Source organism: Elephas maximus, chromosome 3 (genome assembly GCF_024166365.1).
Source record: "Elephas maximus indicus isolate mEleMax1 chromosome 3, mEleMax1 primary haplotype, whole genome shotgun sequence".
Lineage (NCBI taxonomy): Eukaryota > Metazoa > Chordata > Mammalia > Proboscidea > Elephantidae > Elephas > Elephas maximus.
In genome coordinates this window covers 14,014,449-14,036,872 of record NC_064821.1, presented here as the reverse complement: position 1 = coordinate 14,036,872, position 22,424 = coordinate 14,014,449, and the positions used below count along the sequence as shown (strand labels likewise).

Sequence of the window (22,424 nt, the reverse complement as noted above, 5' to 3'; positions counted from 1 at the left end):
AGTTAAATATTTCGTTCTGAGTGGCATTCAATAAGCTTTAGAATACATGCAGAGTAATTTATAAAATTTATACCAGAAAATAAAGTGGAGGACCCAAATAGCCTTCACACCAATTTGGACAAGAGCAGTAAGAAAATGAATGCTTTTTGTCCCACAAGCTTACAAATTTAGATGCAGTCATTCCGTGTAATATGTGAGCTAATGGATTCCAATTTGGTATTAAAAAGAAAAAAAAAAAACTTATGATAAATAATATTTATTTCAAAATTCAGTCTTGGAAGAAAGATAGAAAGTCTATAATTGTTTTTTGTGTGAAATCTGGCACATATTTAAAGTAGAGCTAAAACCAGTTCCACAAAATCTCTTATTTCCCAGTCATTTGGCTAAACTAACATTACCCTGATACCAAACCAGATAAAACATTACAAGAGAAGAAAATTACAAATAAAAATCTCCAGTAAACATGCATTCCCAAATTCTCATTGAATTTTTCAAGAGACTGAATCCCATGAGGTTTGAAAAGGATAGTCCATTATAGGCCAATGGCATTTTCCACCAAGCATTCACAAGTCATATAGCATTTGAAAGTCAATTATCAAAACTCTCCCTTTAAGCAATGTCAAAAATGAAAAATCACTTGATCATCTCAATAGATGCACCAAAAGCCTTTTAGGAAATCTCATATGGATTACATAGGAAAACTCTCAGTGAACTGAGAATAGAAGGAACTTCCTCAACTTGATAAAAGCCAAACCAAACTCGTTGCCTTCCAGTCAATTCCAACTCACAGCGAACCTGTAGGACACAGTAGAACTGCCCCATAGAATTTCCAAGGAGCATGTGGTGGATTTGAACTGCTGACCTTTGGGTTAGCAGCCATAGCACTTAAGAACTATGCCACCAGAGTTTCCTGGTAGTCTGTACCAGGATAAACAAAATCTACTTGATAAAAACTTGATAAAGGACATCTACAAAAAAAAAAACTACCACTTACATAATACTTAATGTACAAAGATCAAATGCTCTCCTCCTAACTTAAAAAAAAAGACAAGGATGTCCGTTCTCACCTCCTGAATGCCACATCTGCTGTTGGCTCCAGAAAGTGCAATAAAAGTGCAATAAGGAAGGAAAAATAAATGAAAGGGATGCAAAATACAGCTGTTTATCTACAGATGACATAATCACCTTTGTAGAAAATCTGATGGAATCTGAAAAACACTGCCAAATTAGTGAGTTTACCAAGGTTGTAGGACATAAGCGCAACATAGAAAAATCAATTATATTTCTACACACTAGTGAAGAGCAATTATAAAATAAAATTTTAAAACACCATTTACAATATCATAAGCATAGAATATATTTAGGGATGAAACTGGCAAAAGACGTGCAAGACATGTACATGAGAGAGTACAAAGTTTTGCTGAAAGAAATTAAAAGAGATCTAAATAAGTGGGGAAATACACTGTGCTCCTGTTTGAGAAGGCTCAAAATTATTAAGATGTCAATATTCCCCCAAACAATTTCTGAACTGTGTGAAATCCCAGTTAGAATCCCAGCAGACCTGTGTTTGTAAATCAACAAGTTCATTCTAAAGTTCATACAGAAATAGAAAGGAGCAAAAATCAAGGAGATGCTGAAAAGAACATTAAATTAGGAGGAATACTGCTACCCAATTTCAAGTCTAATCATAAAAATAGAATAATCAAGATCATGTGATATTCTCATAAACACATACAGACCAATGGAATACATTAGAAATTCCAGAATAGACCCACACAACTTATTTCTGATGAATCAAGGGAGAAAAAATTGTCTTTTCAGTATGGAGCTGCAACAGTTGAATATTTATATGTGACAAGAATACCTTTGATCCACACCTTGCAGTACACGTAAATATTAACTCAAAATTTATAATAAAGCAGAAACCACAACCTAAACTATAAAACTACATGAAGAAAGCATGTGACTCTGGACTTCTTGGTACCGCAGGAAAGCACAACGCACAAAAGAAAACAAGGTAGTATGTTGGAGTTCATAAAAATTAAAGACTTCAGTCCAAACCCTTCAGTAAATAACCGTGGTTCAGGCTGATGGAAATAGTGTGAATGGGGACTGTGCTATGACAGATATAAATTTCTCCCTTCTGTCTTGAAGAGGGTAGGAAGAAAATGGGAAAAGGAAGGAAGGAGAAGGACAAAGAAGGGATGGAACATTCAGAATTCATTAATTTGTATTTCTGCAGTTCTTGTGCTTATGGTAGAGAACTCTCAGGGGGATGAAAGAGAAACACACAATCACATACACCTACACACACACTCTCATGTACACACTCACACATACAACAATGAACTTACTGAGGACATCTCCATTCGTTTTTTGGCCCGAGCCAAAAAGAGAGTCGATGTATTTCTGGTCCTCCTGCCAAAGGCAGAGGGGGAAAAACCCGCCCAGCACCAGGTCCCTATCACTATAGACACTGGCCTTAGGGAAACTAAAACACTCAGCATAATCCAGACTGCATACAGTGGGTAAATGCAGCAGAAATAGGATCAGATACACCAGAGAGAACGACATGGCAGGGTCTGTCCTGCTTAAAGACACAGCCCTCTTTCTAAAGGGAGCCCAGGAGATCAAGGAGCTGGGGGTGATAGTAGACTCATTCCTCGGCTGGGAAGATTTCTTCCTGTGTAGGCACAGGATAAGCCCACTATAGTCCCTCCCTCATCCTGTGGAAATACAGGGAGACATGTGCCAGGCTGAGGCCCAGAAGAAGGGCATAGCTAGAAGAAGCTATGAACAGAAAGGGGAGATTTCTACGGGCTTCATGGTGCTGAGACTTCACCCTCCTGACACAATGATCACAGCAGCTTCAACTCCCCTTTTTTTCCCTGCTTCACTCAGTCCCCTTCAGGAGCTCTGGGGATAACCCTGCCCTGAGGCTCTGCACCTGTACCCCACACACACACCCAGTGAAAAACAACGTGAAAAACATGTTTTGTGACTCTCCTTTTCCTTTAACGTCTAGGATTCCATCAGGTTCTATGGTCAACAAGGCTTCGGGGACCACTTCATCCTGAGACAGATGGTTCTGCAAATCTCTACATGTCCCTGCAAGGAGCTGGGGTGATTGTGACAGAACACATCTCTGAGGGATTTGTCAGGGTTAGAAGGAGTCAGTGTTTTAATCAGCAACTGGCCTTGTAGCGTAATTGCATCTGATGCTTTGGCATAAACCATTGATGGTGATGACCTGTGCATCCACAGAAAGCACTCACCACCACGTCAGAGCAACACTCACAGGTCCACATACCCTCCTGGCAGAAAGGGATGTCATGATTACAGTGCAGTAGCATATGTCTCAGGGAAGAACAGAGGCAGCCCCTTGCACCAAATTGACCTACCTCTTCCTCAGTCTGGTGACAAGTGCTGTGCCCACTGACCTGGGCTCCCTGATAATTCTGGCACCATGTCCTCATTTTTTTTGACTTGATTTAACATGTCCCAACTAAGAGGAACCCTACTCTTGACCCACATCTCTCTCCTCTTTTCATGCCACTTTCCCTCCCCTCGGTTTCTTTATGTGAATACTCTTTCTTTGGCACTCCAAGTCTGGAAGCCTGATGCAGAGGAGGAAGAACAGCCTATATTTCAAGGAAAGTGTCTCCAGAAGATGCTTATAACAGACAATGCAGCTCATTAAATTCTTCTCATGGTACATCCAGATTTACAATGGGGCACATCGATTTCTAGTTGAAATGTGTCATTGTTTCAAAGCCATGGCTGATTTTTGCCCATTTTTATTCTATAGGTTCCTGTAAGAGCACAACTGTTTATTGTTCAACACTGTATGTCCTCAGAGGGTGTCAGAAGTGGCTGAGCTGGGATCAAAGCTCATTTTTAGATGATTTCAGGTGGTTTTGCAAGCACCAGTGTATACAGACACATGTCATCATTTAATTTGCTTTGAGTAACATTTTTTCTTCTGTAAGCCTATAAATACTCCTACCTTCCTTCAAAACTCAGATCAAATGAATCCTTATTTTTGTAGACTTCCCTGGCTTCATCTATCATTCACTGAATTATTCCTCTTCCCTCCTTCCCAAAATACCTGTTGGATTCCTAACCCCTGTATCTTTTGGATGTAATCCTGTTTGTAAATAAAGTTTTCTTTGTATGTTAATGAGACCATTTGGATGTAGGGTATGTCCAAAATTCAATCACTTCTGAGTTATAAGGGCCACATAGAGAAGGAAGCATTAATGGGAGAAAAACAGCTACCATGTGAAGATCATCAAGGAACTCAGGAATTCAGGGGCAGATGCTGAAAGAGACAAGGATCTTCCCCTAGAACCAACAGAGAGAGAGCCTTCCTCTAGAGCTCACACCCTAAGTTCAGACTTCTAGCATCCTAAACTGTGAGAAAATAAGTTTCTGTTCTCTGAGAACATTCACTTGTGGCATTTCCATTAAAGCAGCACTAGGAAACTACACCACCATTCCAGGCAAAATCATGCGCTCTATCATCTCGTTATTCAAAACATCAGATATTACATCACCGATCATACTGCACTGAATTGATTTGATTATCTGCTTATTTTCCCCATGAAACTAAGTTCTTTCATGATCAGACCAAGTTATCTTTATAAATACGGTCTTACATCACAGGTTGTCTTTGGCAAATGCCAGTGGATGCTGTTTCTTACCACCATAGTGCCTGTTTCTACAGAAGAGGATCTTACTTCATTCATTATTAGTCTCTTCCACTGAACTCTGGTTTCCGAAAAAAGCTAGAACCAGTTCTGTGTCCAGATCACCACTATAACCATGGTGTCCAACACACACACACACACACACACACACACACACACACACACACACACAAAACCCTACCACATTTAAGTAGATTTCAACTCCTAGTGACCCTGTAGGACAGAGTAGAAATGCCCCACAGGGTTTCCAAAACCATAAATCTTTATGGAAGCAGGCTGCCACATCTTTCCCCTATGGAGCGACTGCTGGCTTTGAACCACCTACCTTTCCTGTGGAAGCTGACTGCTTAATCACTGCCCTATGAGGGCTCTTAGTGTCCAAAACAGTGATCAACAAACATGTTGAATGAATGAATGATGGACTGGGACTCGTTCATGAAAGCCTTGATGTGATGGCAAATCTAAGATGGGAGTAGTCGATGGATTACGAGCCATTACTGAGAGAAAACAGGTTGTACAGGAAGGAATTATGGTTCAGGAGAAACAAGCAGAGAGAGACAGACAGTTGGTGGGCAACAGAAAAAACCTGACCAAGTTTCTGGATTAATCAGGTCAAAGAGATCAAAAGATATCCTCCTCTAAGTCTCATCTTTATCTACTTGTCCTAAGCATGCCAGCCTGGCCATGTCTCAACAAGGCTTACTTTCAGTGGGACATTTCCCATTAAGGGCATTACTGAGTCCACCAAAGTTGACCCGCATGTCCTTAAGTGGTAGCTTCTCTAATTACTTGAAGCGGTGATGGACACTGCTTTGGTAGCAACGCTGTGAACTACACAATAACTCAAAACATTCTAGGTTTGTCTGAGTGATGTGGCATTGCAGAGGTGAAAATAATTTATTCCTGAGTGAAGTGTATTCCTCCTCCTGGTCTTTAGGTCATCCTCCTTGTTCACCTCCTTCACTTCACCAATATTTTTTAGAGACTGAAAATGAGCTAAGCAGAATGCCTTACCCCTGCCCTTCAACTGGGGAAAGGCTACCCACAGGCCACTCTATTCCAACTCATGCAACTAAGCCTCCAAAGAATGCTGTGTAATGACCACCATTTTCTCCCTACAGAGTTTGACTCCAGTGTGCTACCAACCAAGTGCTGCTCTATAGTTTAGGCTACTTGAATACTCATCAAGGCCCCCTTTTTTTTAACCTATGCAGATCCTCTAGATTGTGTCATATACCAAATTCTTGTCTAGACATTTGAGAACAATCATATCTTTGTGCTTCCTGCCACGGCTTGCTGCTTTCAGCCCCATCACCTCTTACATTTCTTCTGGGAAAAGTCTCCTTAGTGACTCTGCGGCCTGTTTGGGATCCCACCTCCACCTGAACCCCACAATGCCTGGTTTGGGGAGTATAGTGATATTTTGCTGGGGCTATTTTCATTTTTTAATTGTGGTTTTGGCAAAGAACATCGACTATATCACAGACTGCCTGAAAAACAAACAAATCCGTCTTAGAAGAAATACAACCAGAATGTTCCTTAGAAGGGAAGAGGGTGAGACTTAGGCTCAATTACTTTAGGCATGCCATTAGGAAAGACCAATTGCTAGAAAAGAACATCATAGTTGGTAAAGTAGAGGGTCAGTAAAAACAAGGATAAGCCTCCCTGAGATGGATTGACACATTACTCTCAACAATGGTCTCAAACATATCAAAGATCATGTATATAGTACACCACTAGGGAAGATTTTGTTCTCCTATAGATTAAGTTGCGATGACCTGGAGCCAATGAAATAGCAGCTAACAACAACAACAATAACATCTTCATGTTCCTAGCTCGAATAAGATCAATTAATACAACTATTACTCAAATCTTAAAGGTACAAAGTATAATTTCTTGAAGAATTATCTGTAAAATTGCCCAGGATTGATGAACTGTGGAAAGATTAGATGAAATCATTGTTATTGCTTTCAGAAGCTAAACAAAACAATGATTTCTTGCAAGACAAATTACCAAAAAAAAAAAAGAGAGAAAAGAGGGAAAGGGAATGATATCTATAAAGAGATGGCTGAAATCTGTAACCTCGAGTGTTTACATTGTATCTAAACATAATAAGGACTTAGACCATTAATAATTAAGATTTTTTATGGTCTATGGGGGAAACCTTGATGGTGTAGTGGTTAAGAGCTACACCTGCTAACCAAAAGGACGGCAGTTCAAATCCACCAGGTGCTCCTTGAAAACTCTATGGGTTAGTTCTACTCTGTCCTGTAGGGCTGCTATGAATGGGAATCGATGGCAATGGGTTTGTTTGTTTTGGTTTTTTTTTTTTTTTTTTGGGTTTATGGAGGATAATCAAATATAAACTTAAAAAGTCAATCCATTAAATCATTCAGTGTACTTACTCTAATGTTTCATGAATAATTAAACCCAAATTAAAACACACACAGACACACACACATAACTATAGCATATATGAACCCGATTCTTCCTATGGGCAATTGTCTTAGTCATCTAACTAAAACCAAAACCCACTGCTGTTGAGTTGATTCTGGCTCATAATGACCCTTTAGGATACAGTAGAGCTGCCCCACAGAGTTTCCAAGGAGCCCCTAGTGGATCTGAACTGCCAACCTTTTGGTTAGCAGCCATAGCTTTTCCTCACTAGGCCACCAGGGTTTCCCTTAGTCATCTACTGCTGCTCTGACAGAAATACCACAAGTGGGTGGTTTTAACAAAGACAACGTTATTTTCTCACAGTTTAGTAGGCTACAAGTACAAATCTAGGGCATCAGCTCCAGGGAAAGGCTTTTTGTCTCTGTCTGCTCTGGAGGAAGGCCCTTGCCATCAATCATTCTATGGTCAAGAAGCTTCTCCACACAGAGCCCCAGATCTAAAGTATGCGTTCTGTTCCTGGCACTGCTTTCTTGGTGGTATGAGGTCCCCCTGTCTATCTGCTACATTCTCTCTTTTATATTTCAAAAGAGATTGGCTTAAGACACGATCTAGAGATGGGGCCAAGATGGCAGAGTAGTTAGACACTTCCTGTGGTCCCTCTTACACCAAAGACCCAACAAAAACAAGTGAATTGATTATATACGACAATCTAGAAGCCCTGCCTCCACGTGTCTGTCAGTTTGTCGTACTGTGGGAATTGATGGAATATCAAGTGAGATGTTTCAACAAACAGATGCAGTGCTGGATGTGCTCACTTGTCTATGCCAAGAAATACGGAAGACAGCTTCCTGGCCAACTGACTGGAAAGATCCATATTTATGCCTATTCCCAAGAAAGGTGATCCAACCGAATGTGGAAGTTATAGAACAATACCGTTAATATCACATACAAGCAAAGTTTTGCTGAAGATCATTCAAAAATGGCTACAGCAGTATGTCGACAGGGAACTGCCAGAAATTCAGGCTGGTTTCAGAAGAGGATGTGGAACCAGGGATATCATTGCTGATGTCAGATGGATCCTGGCTGAAAGCAGAGAATACCAGAAAGATGTTTACCTGTGTTTTACTGACTATGCAAAGACATTCGACTGTGTGGATCATAACAAACTATGGATAACACTGCGAAGAATGGGGATCCCAGAACACTTAATTGTGCTCATAGGGAACCTTTACATGGATCAAGAGGCAGTTGTTCGGACAGAATGAGGAGATACTGACCGCTTTAAAGTCAGGAAAGGTGTGCATCAGGGTTGTATTCTTTCACCATACCTATTTAATCTGTATGCTGAACAAATAATACGAGAAGCTGGACTATATGAAGAAGAACAGGACATCAGGATTGGGGGAAGACTCGTTAACAACCTGTGTTATGCCGATGACACAACCTTGCTTGCTGAAAGTGAAGAGAACTTGAAGCACTTACTAATGAAGAGCAGAGACCACAGCCTTCAGTATGGATTACACCTCAACATAAAGAAAACAAAAATCCTCACAACTGGACCAATGAGGAACATCATGATAAACGGAGAAAAGATTGAAGTTGTCAAGGATTTCATTTTACTTGGATCCACAATCAACAGCCATGGAAGCAGCAGTCAAGAAATCAAAAGACGTGTTGCATTGGGTAAATCTGATGCAAAGGACCTCTTCAAAGTGTTGAAGAGCAAAGATGTCACCCTGAAGACTAAGGTGCGCCTGACCCAAGCCATGGTATTTTCAATCACATCATATGCATGTGGAAGCTGGACAATGAATAAGGAAGACTGAATAAGAATTAACACCTTTGAACTGTGGTGTTGGTGAAGGATAGTGAATATACCATGGACCGACAAAAGTACAAACAAATCTGTCTTGGAAGAAGTACAGCCAGAATGCTCCTTAGAGGCAACGATGGCGAGACTGCGTCTTACATACTTTGGACATGTTGTCAGGAGGTATCAGTCCCTGGAGAAGGACATCATGCTTGGCAGAGTACAGGGTCAGAGGAAAGAGGAAGACCCTCAACAAGGTGGATTGACACAGTGGCTGCAACGAGCTCCAGCATAACAACGATTGTAAGGATGGCGCAGGACCGGGCAGTGTTTCGTTCTGTTGTGCACAGGGTCGCTATAAGTCGGAACCAACTCAACGGCACCTGACAACAACAACAGAAGCCCTGAACATCAAAGGTAAACTTGAGGAACTGGACTGAGTGGCAGGCGGTGGGAGAGACATCTCAGAAGCAATGAGGAGTTGCCAGACCTGACCTGGTCAGAACTGGCACCCTGCAGGCTGGATCACCTGGCATGTGCAGTGAGGCAAGCAGTGGTCCACGGGACACATTTTCCACATCGGAAGAGACTGAGCAGTGGAGAGTTCACTCAAGCCTTCAGAGCCAGTGAAAAGCGATACCCAATAGGCAAAAGATAAGTATATGAGTCCAACGTACCACATGGCTCAAAAAACACCCCCTTTGGGAACAACCTCTCTCCCATTTACCTGTACCCTCCATGCTCTGCTGGTGATTGCCAACTCCCCTGAGCCAGAAGTAGGACCCATCGTTTGCCCTGAGCCATTCTCCCATCTATGGAAAGGAAACAAATTAACATGAAAAAAATAATCTGCCAGCTCCCCTAAGCCCGGAACTCAAGGAAAGCATGGTCCCTTTGCCTAGGCACAGGCATAAGGGGTACACAGACTTTGAATTCCTTTCACTCCTGCAGTCTTGTATGAGCTATTTTAACAGCATAGGCCCTCATTACCACAGTACAACAGGATAATATACCTGAAGCCTATTTTCAGCTGTATCAGCTATAAAGTGGGATGGCAGATCTGTGACATTAAGAATGGTCCTCCACTTGAGACTATGTTGGCATCTCCTGCCTGGAGGGGAGAAGAGAGGGTGGAGGGGGTTAGAAGCTGGTGAAAAGGACACGAAAAGAGAGAGTGGAGGGAGAGAGCAGGCTGTCTTATTAGGGGGAGAGTAACTGGGAGTGTGTAGCAAGGTGTATACGGGTTTTTGTGTGAGAGACTGACTTGATTTGTAAATTTTCACTTAAAGCACCATAAAAATTATTTTAAAAAAAAAAGAATGGTCCTCACCTACCCACATCAGGGGCCTAAGGACTAGTGGCTCTACACACACCACCTAGCCTCCTGTGACAACGGTCCAGGAATAAGTTGTGCCTTCCAGTTCTAATGCCAACAGCATTGGGTACCCACAGTCCAGCTACAAAACCTGCCCACCTACGTGCTCTAGGGAAGAGGGACACGCTTTCCTCCCACACACTCAGAGGCAGCTGTCAGCCCCCTATCTTGCTTAGTGCATGACCCCACACTGCAGCCAGGTGCCTGTGCCTACTCCAATAAAATCTGCCCATCTAGGTCTGTACGTGAGAGCATGAACCACACACTTCGTGACTGACTACCTGGACACCTGAGCTGAATCCATACAGGAAAGGTAAATTAACTCCTGGGCTCTTATACCTAATAATAGTTCTAACCACCTGGTGCCACGATGTGACCTTCAAAGGTGCCAATAATCAAATTAGCTCACATGACCAGCCTATTTTGGTATATCAAAAACAAAGCAAAAAGCTAGGACACAGTAAGCAACCATAAAATAATAGAATAACTTATTAATAGCTTGGAGACAACAGTCAATATCAAATCAATATCAAATATTAAGTTTTAATACCATAGATATACCATATATCCAGTATATATAAATATATACAGTATAACTAGTAAGCACAGCATGCACAGACTTACGGTAACCAAGGTACTCATGGGCTTAACTGTGTTTGTTTACCAATCTGTAGTGAACAATTTCACATGCAATTCACCATACAGGTAACAACAACAAAGAAGATATTTAAGATCCATAACTACCATTATGAAAAATTAAATTGACACCTTATTATCAAGACCTAAATAATTATCTTCAGCATTTATAAAAATTTTATTTCAAAAGCCTTGTTTTGTTCTTATTAGGTGGCATCAAATCAATAATGATTCAAGCAACCAACTGAGGTCTGCAGAACTTTGGAACTGAATCAAGGTGGGATTTACCTCAATGGTATAACTTTCATCTAGACAGATTCTGTCTCTGAGATCCTATAAATGGGATATTATTGCTGATGTCAGATGGGTCCTCCCTGAAAGCACAGAATACCAGAAAGACTTCTACCTGTGTTTTATAGACTGCACAAAGGCATTCAACTGTGTGGACCATAACAAATTATGGCTAATATTTGGAAGAATGGGAATTCCAGAACACTTAACTGCTTATGAAGAGCCTGTATTAGATCAAGAGGCAGTCATTCAAACAGGACAAGGGGATACTTCATGGTTTAAAGTCAGAAAAGGTGTGTGACAGGGTTGTATCCTTTCACCATACCTATTCAATCTCTATGCTGAGCAAATAATACCAGAAGCTGGACTACAGGAAGAAGAATAGAGCATTAGGATTGGAGGAAGTCTCATTAACAACCTGCATAATCCAGATGACACAACCTTGCTTGCTGAAAGTGAACAGGACTTGAAACCCCTACTGATGAAGATCAAAGACCACAGCCTTCAATATGGATTACACCTCAACGGAAAGAAAACAGAATCCTCACAGCTGGACCGATAAACAACATTATGATAAATGGAGAAAAGGTTGAGGTTGTCAAGGATTTCATTTTACTTGGATCCACAATCAACAACCACGGAAGCAGCAGTCAAGAAATCAAGACTCATTGCATTGGGAAAATGGGCTGCAAAAGACCTCTTTCAAGTGTTAAAAGCAAAGATACCACTTTAGGGACTTAGGCGTGCCTGAACCAAGCCATGGTGTTTTCAGTTTCCTCATATGCATGCAAACGGTGGACGATGAATAAGGACGACTGAGGAAGAACTGATACCTGTGAATTGTGGCCTTGGCAAAGAATACTAAATATATATACCATGGACTGCCAAAAGAAGGAACAAATCTGTCTCAGAAGAACTACAGCCAGAATGCTCCTTAAAAGCAAGGATGGCGAGAGTACATCTCACCTACTTTGGCCATATTATCATGAGGTACCAGTTCCTAGAGAAGGACAGCATGCTTGGTAAAGTAGAGGGTAAGCAAAAAAAAAAAAAGAGGAAGCCCAAGAAAAAAGTGGATTGACAGAGTGGCTGCAACAATGGGCCCAAGCATAGCAAGGACTGGGCAGTGTTTCATTCTGTTTTCCATATGGTCGTTTTGGGTGGGAACATACTCGATGGCACCTAAGAACAACAACATAAGTGGGAGGTGCATCAATGCATCGAAAAATGTAAGATGTTCTCTCCTAGGGACCCAAGTAAGCAGTGCACACTCATCTTTAGAAACCATTTTGGAGAGGTGTGTGTGTATCACAAAACATGATCTAGTTTTTATGGGAGCTGGAAGTCAAATAGTAAGCACGTCTTTTTTTTTTTTTTCTAAACCCTTGTTGTTGTTGTTTTTGTTAGGTGCCCTCAAGTTGGTTCCAATTCATAGTGACCTTATACACAACAGAACAAAAAACTGCCCAGTCCTGCAGCACTCTTACAAATGTTGTTATGCTTGAGCTCATTGTTGCCGCCACTGTGTCAATCCACCTTATCAAGGGTCTTCCTCTTTTCCGCTGACCCTGTACTTTACCAAGCATGATGTCCTTCTCCAGGGACTGATACCTCCTGACAACATGTTCAAAGTATGTAAGATGCAGTCTTGAAATCCTTGCTTCTAGGGAGCATTCTGGTTGTACTTCTTCCAAGACAGATTTGTTCATTCTTTTGGCAGTCCATGGTATATTCACTATTCTTCGCCAACACCACAATTCAAAGGTGTTAATTCTTATTCAGTCTTCCTTATTCATTGTACAGCTTTCACAAGCATATGATGCGATTGAAAATACCATGGCTTGGGTCAGGCACACCTTAGTTTTCAAGGTGACATCTTTGTTCTTCAAAACTTTCAAGAGGTCCTTGACATCAGATTTACCCAATGCAATGCGTCTTTTGATTTCTTGACTGCTGCTTCCATGGTTGTTGATTGTGAAGCCAAGTAAAATGAAATCCTTGACAACTTCAAGCTTTTCTCCGCTTATCATGGTGTTGCTCATTGGTCCAGTTGTGAGGATTTTTGTTTTCTTTATGTTGATGTGTAATCCATACTGAAGGCTGTGGTCTCTGATCTTCATTAGTAAGTGCTTCAAGTCCTTTTCACTTTTGGCAAGCAAGGTTGTGTCATCTGCATAACACAGGTTGTTAATGAGTCTTCCTCCAATCCTGATGTTCTGTTCTTCTTCATATAGTCTAGCTTCTCAGACTATGTGCTCAGCATACAGACTGAATAGGTAGAAAGAATACAACCCTGACACACACCTTTCCTGCCTTTAAACCAATCAGTAACCCCTTGTTCTGTCTGAACAACTGCCTCTTGATCTATGGAAAGTTTCTTCATGAGCACAATCAAGTGTTCTGGGATTCCCATTCTTCTCAATGTTGTCCATAATTTGTTATGATCCACACAGTCTACTGCCTTTGCATAGTCAATAAAACAGGTAAACATCCTTCTGGTATTCTCTGCTTTCAGCCAGGATCCATCTGACATCAGCAGTGATATCCCTAGTTCCACGTCCTCTTCTGAAACCAGCCTGAATTTCTGGCAGTTCCCTGCTGATATACTGCTGCAGCCGTTTTTGAATGAGCTTCAGCAAAATTTTCCTCGCGTGTGATATTAATGATATTGTTGTATAATTTCCACATTCAGTTGGATCACCTTTCTTGGGAATAGGCATAAATATGGATCTCTTCCAGTCAGCTGGCCAGGAAGCTGTCTTCCATATTCCTTGGCATAGACGAGCGAGTGCCGCCAGCACTCCATCCATTTGTTGAAACATCTCAATTGATGTTGCACCAATTCCTGGAGCCTTGTTTTTCACCAATGCCTTCAGAGCAGCTTGGACTTCTTCCTTCAGTACCATCGGTTCCTGATCATCGGCTACCTCTCAAAATGGATGACCATCGACTAATTCTTTTCGGTTTGATGACTGTCTGTATTTCCTCCATCTTCTTTTGATGCTTTCTGCATCATTTAGTATTTTCCCCATGGAATCCTTCACTATTGCAACTTGAGTCTTCAATTTTTTTCTTGAGTTCTTTTGGCTTGAGAAATGCCGAGCGTGTTCTTCCCTTTTGGTTTTCCATCTCCAGCTCTTTGCACATGTCATTATAATACTTTACTTTGTCTTCTTGAGACGACCTTTGAAATCTTCTGTTCGGCTCTTTTACTTCATCAATTCTTCCTTTTGATTTAGCTCCTTGACATCTGAGAGCAAGTTTCAGAGCCGCCTCTGAGTTCATCTTGGTCTTTTCTTTCTTTCCTGTCTTTCCAATGACCTCTTGCTTTTGTCATGGATGATGTCCTTGATATCATTCCACAACTTGTCTGGTCTTTGGTCACCAATGCTCAAGGCATCAAATCTATCCTTCTGATGGTCTCTAAATTCAGGTGAGATATACTCAAGGGCATATTTTGGCTCTCAGGGATTTGCTCAGATTTTCTTCAGTTTCAGCTTGAACTTGCAGATGAGCAGTTGATGTCTGTTCCACAGTCTGCCCCTGGCCTTGTTCTGATTGATGATATTGAGCTCTTCCGACATCTCTGTCCGTAGATGTAGTCAATTTGATTTCTGTGTGTTCCGTCTGGTGAGGTCCATGTGTATAGTCGCTGTTTATATTGGTGAAAGAAGGTATTTGCAATGAAGTCATTGGTCTTCAAAATTCTATCATTCGATCTCTGGCACTGTTTCTATCACCAAGGCCATATTATCCAACTACTGATCCTTCTTCTTTGTTTCCAACTTTTGCATTCCAAGCACCAATAATTATCAATGCATCTTGATTACATGTTCGATCAATTTCAGACTGCAGCAGCTGATAAAAATCTTCTATAAAGTGCTAAAAAGCAAAGATGCCAGTTTAAGGACTAAGGTGCACCTTACCGAGTCATGCTGTTTTTAGTCACCTCATAGGCATGTGAGAGCTGGAAAACACATAAGACTGAAGAACTGATGCCTCTGAATTATGGGATTGGCAAATAATATTGAATGTACCATGATTTTCAGTGGAATGAACAATTCTGTCTTGGAAGAAGTGCAGCCAGAATGCTCATTAGAAGAGATAATGCCAAGACTTTGTATTGGTACTTTTGACAGGTTATCAAGAGGGATCATTCCCTGGTGAAGGAAGTCATGCTTGGAAAACTAGAGGGTTTTCGAAATAGAGGAAGTTGCTCAATAAAATGGATTGTCACAGTGGATGCAACAATGGGATCCAGCATAGCAATGACTGTGAGGATTATACAGCACTGGGCAGTGTGTTCTTCTGTTGTACATCAGATTGCCATGAGTCAGAGCCAACTCAATGACACGTAACAACAACAACAACAACAACAAAGATTAGGATTTTTGACATGTCAAACTTGATATATCTATTAACCTTTCATGTGGAGAATCTATGAATTTGGAGTGATCTTGTTTGGAGATATGCATTCTGGAAACTCCAGGCTAGACATATAATTTTAAATCCTTGAGACAATATGACATCACCTAAGATTTAAGCTAATTTAAATTTATTCATTCAACAAAAATTTCTTTCACTTTTCTTCTGTTTCAGAGATCTTTTTTTAGGCAGAGGAGATATTAAGATTTAAGAAGACAAGGCAGCAGCCTCCATGGTATTTTCCATTTAGGTCTTTTGGAAAAGTACAATTTATTGCTTGATTTACCACCAAGAATTGATATCTTTGAACTGAGGTGTTGGTGAAGTACATTGAATATACCATGGATTGCCAAAAGAACGAACAAAGCTGTCTTGGAAGAAGTACAACCAGAATGCTCCTTAGAAGCAAGGGTGGTGAGACAACGTGTCACATACTTTGGACATGTTATCAGGTGGGATCAGTCCCAGGAGAAGGACATCATGCTCGGTAAAGTAGAAGGTCAGCAAAAAAGAGGAAGACCTCAGTGACATAGATTGACACAGTGGCTACAACAACGGGCTCAAGCATAACAATGATAGTGAGGATAGTGCAGGATCCAGCATTGATTTCTTCAGTTGTACATAGGGTCGCTGTGAGTCAGAACCAACCTGATGGCACCTAACAACAACAAAAACATACAGAAAAAAAAACTACAAACTCTAATCTCATATAGTAATTGTGAGAATGCAGTATTGTATGGAATTTCATGTTATTGTTGTTGTTGTTAGGTGGCATCGAGACTATTCTGACTCACAGTGACTTTATGTACAACAGAACAAAACACTGCCCGGTTACTACTATAGAATTTCACGTTGCTAGTTTTGGAAACCCTGGTCGCATAGTGGTTAAGACCTATGGCTGGTAAGCAAAAGGTCGGCAGCTTGAACCCACCAAGTGTTCCTTGGAAATTCTATGGGGCAGTTCTACTCTGAATTGGAATCAACTAGACAGCAATGGGTAGTATAGAATTTCATGTTACTACTATAGAATTTTGGTGGTGTCCTGAGATGCTTAACAAAGTAAGTTTAGAATAGAAGAGATGAGAATTCTTTAATTCAAAGATTTGGAAACATTTTCTAGTCAAGGCCCAGGTGGTAAATATGTCATGCTCTGCAGGACAGGTGTTCTCTGTGACAATGACACAGCTCTGCTTTTCCAGCAGGAAAGCAGCCATGGATAACACATACACCAATGTGCATGGCTGAGTTTCAATAAAACTTTATTTACTAAAACAGGTAAAGGGCCAGGTTAGGTGCTCCAACTATAATGTGCATTTTGAAGGTAGTACTGATGAAAGAGTGTCTTTAAAAAATGGTCAAAATCAACAAATGGTAATATGGGAGTTAGAGTTGATGGCCAGGATGATGAGCAGGTTCCCAGTGAAGGTAACCGGGCATGTGGACGGAAACAGCCCAAAGAGAATGAGCTGAATCTCTAACTTGGCTAAAAATCTGAAAAGAATCAATTCTGAAACACATGTTTGATTTACTGATTTCATGTGGATGAAATACCTACCAGGACAGAAGCAAGGAACCATTCAATTTTCAGCAAACCAACAACACAGAAATGTTGTCTTTCATTGGAAGTGGAGGAATTAATAAAGTACTACCTTTGTCTACCTCAATTCAGTTGGGGAGTGAGTTCTACACAGTAACATTGTATCATTTGCTGCCTCTCCTATCTGCAAACCTAAACACAGACTCAAAATGTGCCCTCTCAAGGACAAGCAGGATCAGTATCACCTGGGAACTTCTCAAGAATGCTGTACCCCAGACCCACCCAGACTTGCAGAATCAGGAACTACATTTTTAACAAGCTTTTGGGATCTTCATTTGCTGATGCAGCAGGACTCAAGATGAGAAGAAACAGCTGAAAATACCCATTAATAATCTGAAAGTGGAATGCATGAAGTATGAATCTAGGAAAATTGGAAGTTGTCAAAAAGGAAATGGAACTCATAAATATCAATATCCTAGAATACAGTGAGCTGAAATGGATTGGTATTGGCCATTTTGAATCAGATAATCATATGGTCTACAATGCCGAAAATGACAAATTGAAGAGGAATGGTGTAGCATTCATCATCAAAAAGAATATCTCAGAAACTATCTTGAAGTACAATGCTGCCAGTGATAGGATATTTTCCATACGCCTACAAGAAAGGCTAGCTAATACACAACTGTTATGCAGATTTACACACCAACCACAAAGGCCAAAGATGAAGAAATTGAAGATTTTTACCAACTTCTGAGTTTGAAATTGATTGAACATGCAATCAAAATGCATTGATAGTTACTGGCAATTGGAATGCAAAAGTTGGAAACAAAGAAGGATGGGTAGTTGGAAAATATGGCTTGGTGATAAAAATGATTCCAGAGTTCAAACGATAGGATTTTGCAAGACCAAGGAATTATTCATTGCAAATACCTTTCCTCAACCACATAAATGGTGGCTACACACGTGGACCTCACTGGATGGAATACACAGGAATCAAATTGACTACATCTGTGGAAAGAACTCAAAACCCAGTGCGACAGAAAAACTCAGTATCCTCAGTCAGAACAAGGTCAGGGACCTACTCTGCAACAATCAATTGCTCAGATACAAGCTCAAGTTGAAGTTGAAGAAAATCTGAACAAGTCCATAAGAGCTAAAGTACAACCTTGATATCTCGCCTAAATTTAGAGATCAACTCAAGAATAGATTTGATGCATTGAACACTAATGACCAGAGACTAGATGAATTCTGGAATGACTTCAAAGACATCATACATGAAGAAAGCAAGAGATCATTAAATAGACAGGAAAGAAAAGACCAAAGTGGATGTCAGAAGAGACTCTAAAAGTTGCTCTTGAATGTAGAGTAGCTAAAGCGAAAGACAGAAATGATTAAGTAAAAGAGTTGAACAGAATATTTCAGACAGCAGCTTGAGAAGACACAGTAAAATATTATAATGAAATGTGCAAAGACCCGCATTTAGAAAATCAAAACAGAAGAACATGCTTGCCATTTCTCAAGCTGAAAGAACTGAAGAAAAAAGTCAAGCCTCAAGCTGCAATATTGAAGGATTTGAAGGAGAAAATATTGAGCAATGCACGAAGCATCAAAAGAAGACGGAGGGAATACACAGTCACTGTACCAAAAAGAACTGGTCGACCTTCAACCATTCAGGAGGTAGCATGTGATCAAGAACCCATGGTACTGAAAGAAGAGGTTCGAACCACACTGAAGGCATTGGCCAAAAAGAAGGCTTCAGAGATTTATGCAGTACCAATTGAGATATTTCAACAAATGGATGTAGCACTGGAAGTGCTCGCTCATCTATGCGAAGAAATTTGGAAGGCAGCAACCTGACCAACCTATGGGAAGAGGTCCACATTTGCACCCATTCCAAAGAAAGGAGGCCGGATAACATGCAGAAATTATCCAACAATATCATAAATATGACACACAGGTAAAACTTTCCTGTAGATTATTCAAAAGCGGTTACAACAGTACATTAACAATAGGCTCAAATATAGCAATGATTGTGAGGATGGCGAAGGATCAGACAGTGTTTCCTTCGGTTGTACACAGGGTCGGTATGAGCTGAAATCGACTAAAGGCATCTAACAACAACAAGAACAATCTTTCGGTAGGTATCACACTGCACTTCACTGCTACACAAAATTTTGGCTGTTTGCTGTGCAGCAGAAAAATATAGCAGTCTAGTCCTCTAAAGGTTACAGCTTTGGAAACCCTATGCGGAAGTTCTACTCTGACCTATACTGTCAGTATGAGTCAGAATCCACTCGATGACAATGGGTTTGGTTGTTTGTTTTATATCAATTTTTAGACAAACTTTAAGTAATTCTACTGAAGTTAATTATGAGAAAATATTTCAAGAAATTCAACTGAAAAATATACCTATTGCTGTCAAATTGAATTGGACTCATAGTGACCCTGCTGTAGAGTGTAGAACCCTCCTATTGGGTTTTCAAGGTTGTCAATCTTTATAGAAGCAGATTTCTGCATCTTTCTCCCATGGAGTGGCTGTTTGGCTCAAACTGCCAACCTTTTGATTAACAGTCAAGCACTTTAACCACTGCACCACCAGGACTTCCTATCTTGTTTTAGGGTATTCTGTTTAAGATCTGAATTTTTGTACAGGCACATAAACACAAACTTTAAAAAGTAACTAAAAACTAGTTAGAAAAAGTACAATGAAATATATCAAAATAAACTTCCAAAATCAGGAAACAGTAAATAATAAAGATAAAAGGATAACTAATGAAATTAAAACAAGAAAGCTATAGATTTGATAACTCCAAGAGGCATTCTTTGGCAAAAGCAAACTTCGGACGAGTGTAATCTAAAAACTAATATGAGAAGTCAGAATGCAGGGAATTAGTTTTGAGACAGTGGCTGTGATTATGCACGTGGAGAACATGTAATCATGTCTGTCTCGATGGGAAAAATTCTGAAAACCTCAAGATAGTTCTTTTCTTTTAGGGAAATATAACTAACCATAATTGACTTAAAGAAAAGTAGAGCACATCCATAGTCTAGGAAATAATTGACTAATCAACAAAGACTTACCTCCAAAAAAGGTCCTTGCTGGGAGTCTCTATGGCACACGACATAGAAATTCCCACTAAAATTGTAAAGAATATAAGGATGCATGATATGGCCACTATCCAGTACAGTAGTCTGGAGTTTCATACTGTGCAATAACACAAGAAAAATAAATTAGAGTCTTAATGTTGGAAAGGCAAAATGATCTCTTGCAGATGATGATTTATAACTGAAAAATGGTGGGTATCAACTGAAAAGCTATTTAAAGTAATGACTAATTTTTCAGTTGTGTGTTTGGATAGCAATTAAATGAACTAAAATCATTAGATTTCATTTGTGCTGCACTGATCAGGTAGGAAAGGACATTCGAATCAGAATACTAAAAAAATAGAAACAGGGTCTGGCATATTAGGGATACTCAGTATCTGACAACTCTATTCTACTCATTGAGAGCTATGTTCCTGGTATGAAAGACATTGCATCTTTTCATGCATTATGTCATTTCATCTTCCCCACAAACCTATGAAATAGGAAGTTTTATTATACTTCATGTACAGATAGTATTTGCTTACAGTGAATATTTGTTGAATGAAGAAATGGACTCATAAATGAAGTCATGAACACACGAGATCGCACTTATGAAAAATTAGGGAATAAAATAAAGAGGAGAAGCTAGCTCTTGCTAACAAAATTTAAAAAAAAAAACACTGTGGTTCCAGCTGATCAGGACACAAAGCCCTTCACTGAAATTGTGGATGAGAAAAACACAGAATAAGAGTTAAGAAAACATGAAATGCATGAATGGAACAAGCCCACCCTAAAAGAATGGGCTTTCCTCTCTCTTTGCATTCTTCTTGTCTTCTGAGAGTTAAACCAAAGCCCTCTGCCATGAGCCGATTCTCACTCATGGTGACCCTATGTGTTTCTTATAGAGTAGAATTCCTCCATAGTGTTTTCTATTATGAAAGCAGATCACCAGGCCTTTCTTCCATGGTGTGCTAGGAGGGTTCAAACCATCAAACTTTAGGTTAGTTGTTATCATTGTTACGTGCCATCAAGTTGGATTCAACTCATAGTGACCCTATGCGTAAGAGAACGAAACAGTGCCCGACCCTGTGCTATCCTCAAAATAGTTACTATGCTTGAGCTCATTGTTGCAGCCACCGTGTCACTCCATCTCGTTGAGGGTCTTCCTCTTTTTTGATGACCTTCTGCTCTACCAAGCATGATGTACTTCTCCAGACACTGATCCCGCCTGATGACAAGTCCAAAGTATCTGAGATGTAGTCTCGGGATCCTTGCTTCTAAAGAGCATTCTGGTTGTAATTCTTCCAAGACAGATTTGTTCATTCTTTCAGCAGTCCATGGTATATTCAATATTCTTCACCAAAACCACAATTCGAAGGCCTCAGTTCTTCTGTCTTCCTTATTCCTTGTCCAGCTTTCCCATGCACATGAGGCAATTGAAAACAACATGGCTTGGGTCAGGCGCACGTTAGCCCTCAAGGTGACATCTTCATTTTTCAACACTTTAAAGACGTGTTTTGCAGCAGATTTTCCAATGCAATGTGTCTCTTGATTTCTTCACTGCTGCTTCCATGGGTGTTGATTATGCACCCAAGTAAAGTGAAATCCTTGACAAACTCAGTCTTTTCTCCATTTGGTATGATGTTGCTCATTGCTTCAGTTTTGAGGATTTTTGTTTTTTTTATGTTGACGTGTAATCCTACTGAAGGCTGTGGTCTTTGATCTTCATTAATAAGTGCTTCAAGTCCTCTTCACTTTTAGCAAGCAAGGTTGTGTCATCCGTATAATGCAGGTTGTTCATGAGTCCTCCTCCAATCCTGATGCCCCATTCCTCTTCATCGAGTCCAGTTTTTCAGATTATACGCTCAGCACACACATTGTATAGATATAGTGAAGGGATACAACCCTGACGCACACCTTTCCTGACTTTAAACCATTCAGTATCCCCTTATTCTGTTCAAACAACTGCCTCCCTTTCCATGTATAGATTCCTCATGAGCAAAATTAAGTATTCCGGAATTCCTATTCTCTGCAAAGTCATCCATAATTTATTATGATCCACACAGTCGAATGCCTTAGCATAGTCAATAAAACACAAGTCAACATCTATCTGGTATTCTATGGTTTCAGCCAGGATCCATTGGATGTAGTCGAGTGCAA

The 22,424-nt window shown here is 40.3% G+C and overlaps 1 long non-coding RNA gene across 1 annotated transcript in view; it reads right to left on the bottom strand.

The window, feature by feature from the left end:
- LOC126074098 (uncharacterized) overlaps positions 1-22,424 on the bottom strand; it is a 46,737-nt gene that overhangs the window by 19,600 nt on the left and 4,713 nt on the right. The gene's annotated exons all lie outside the window — the stretch shown is intronic.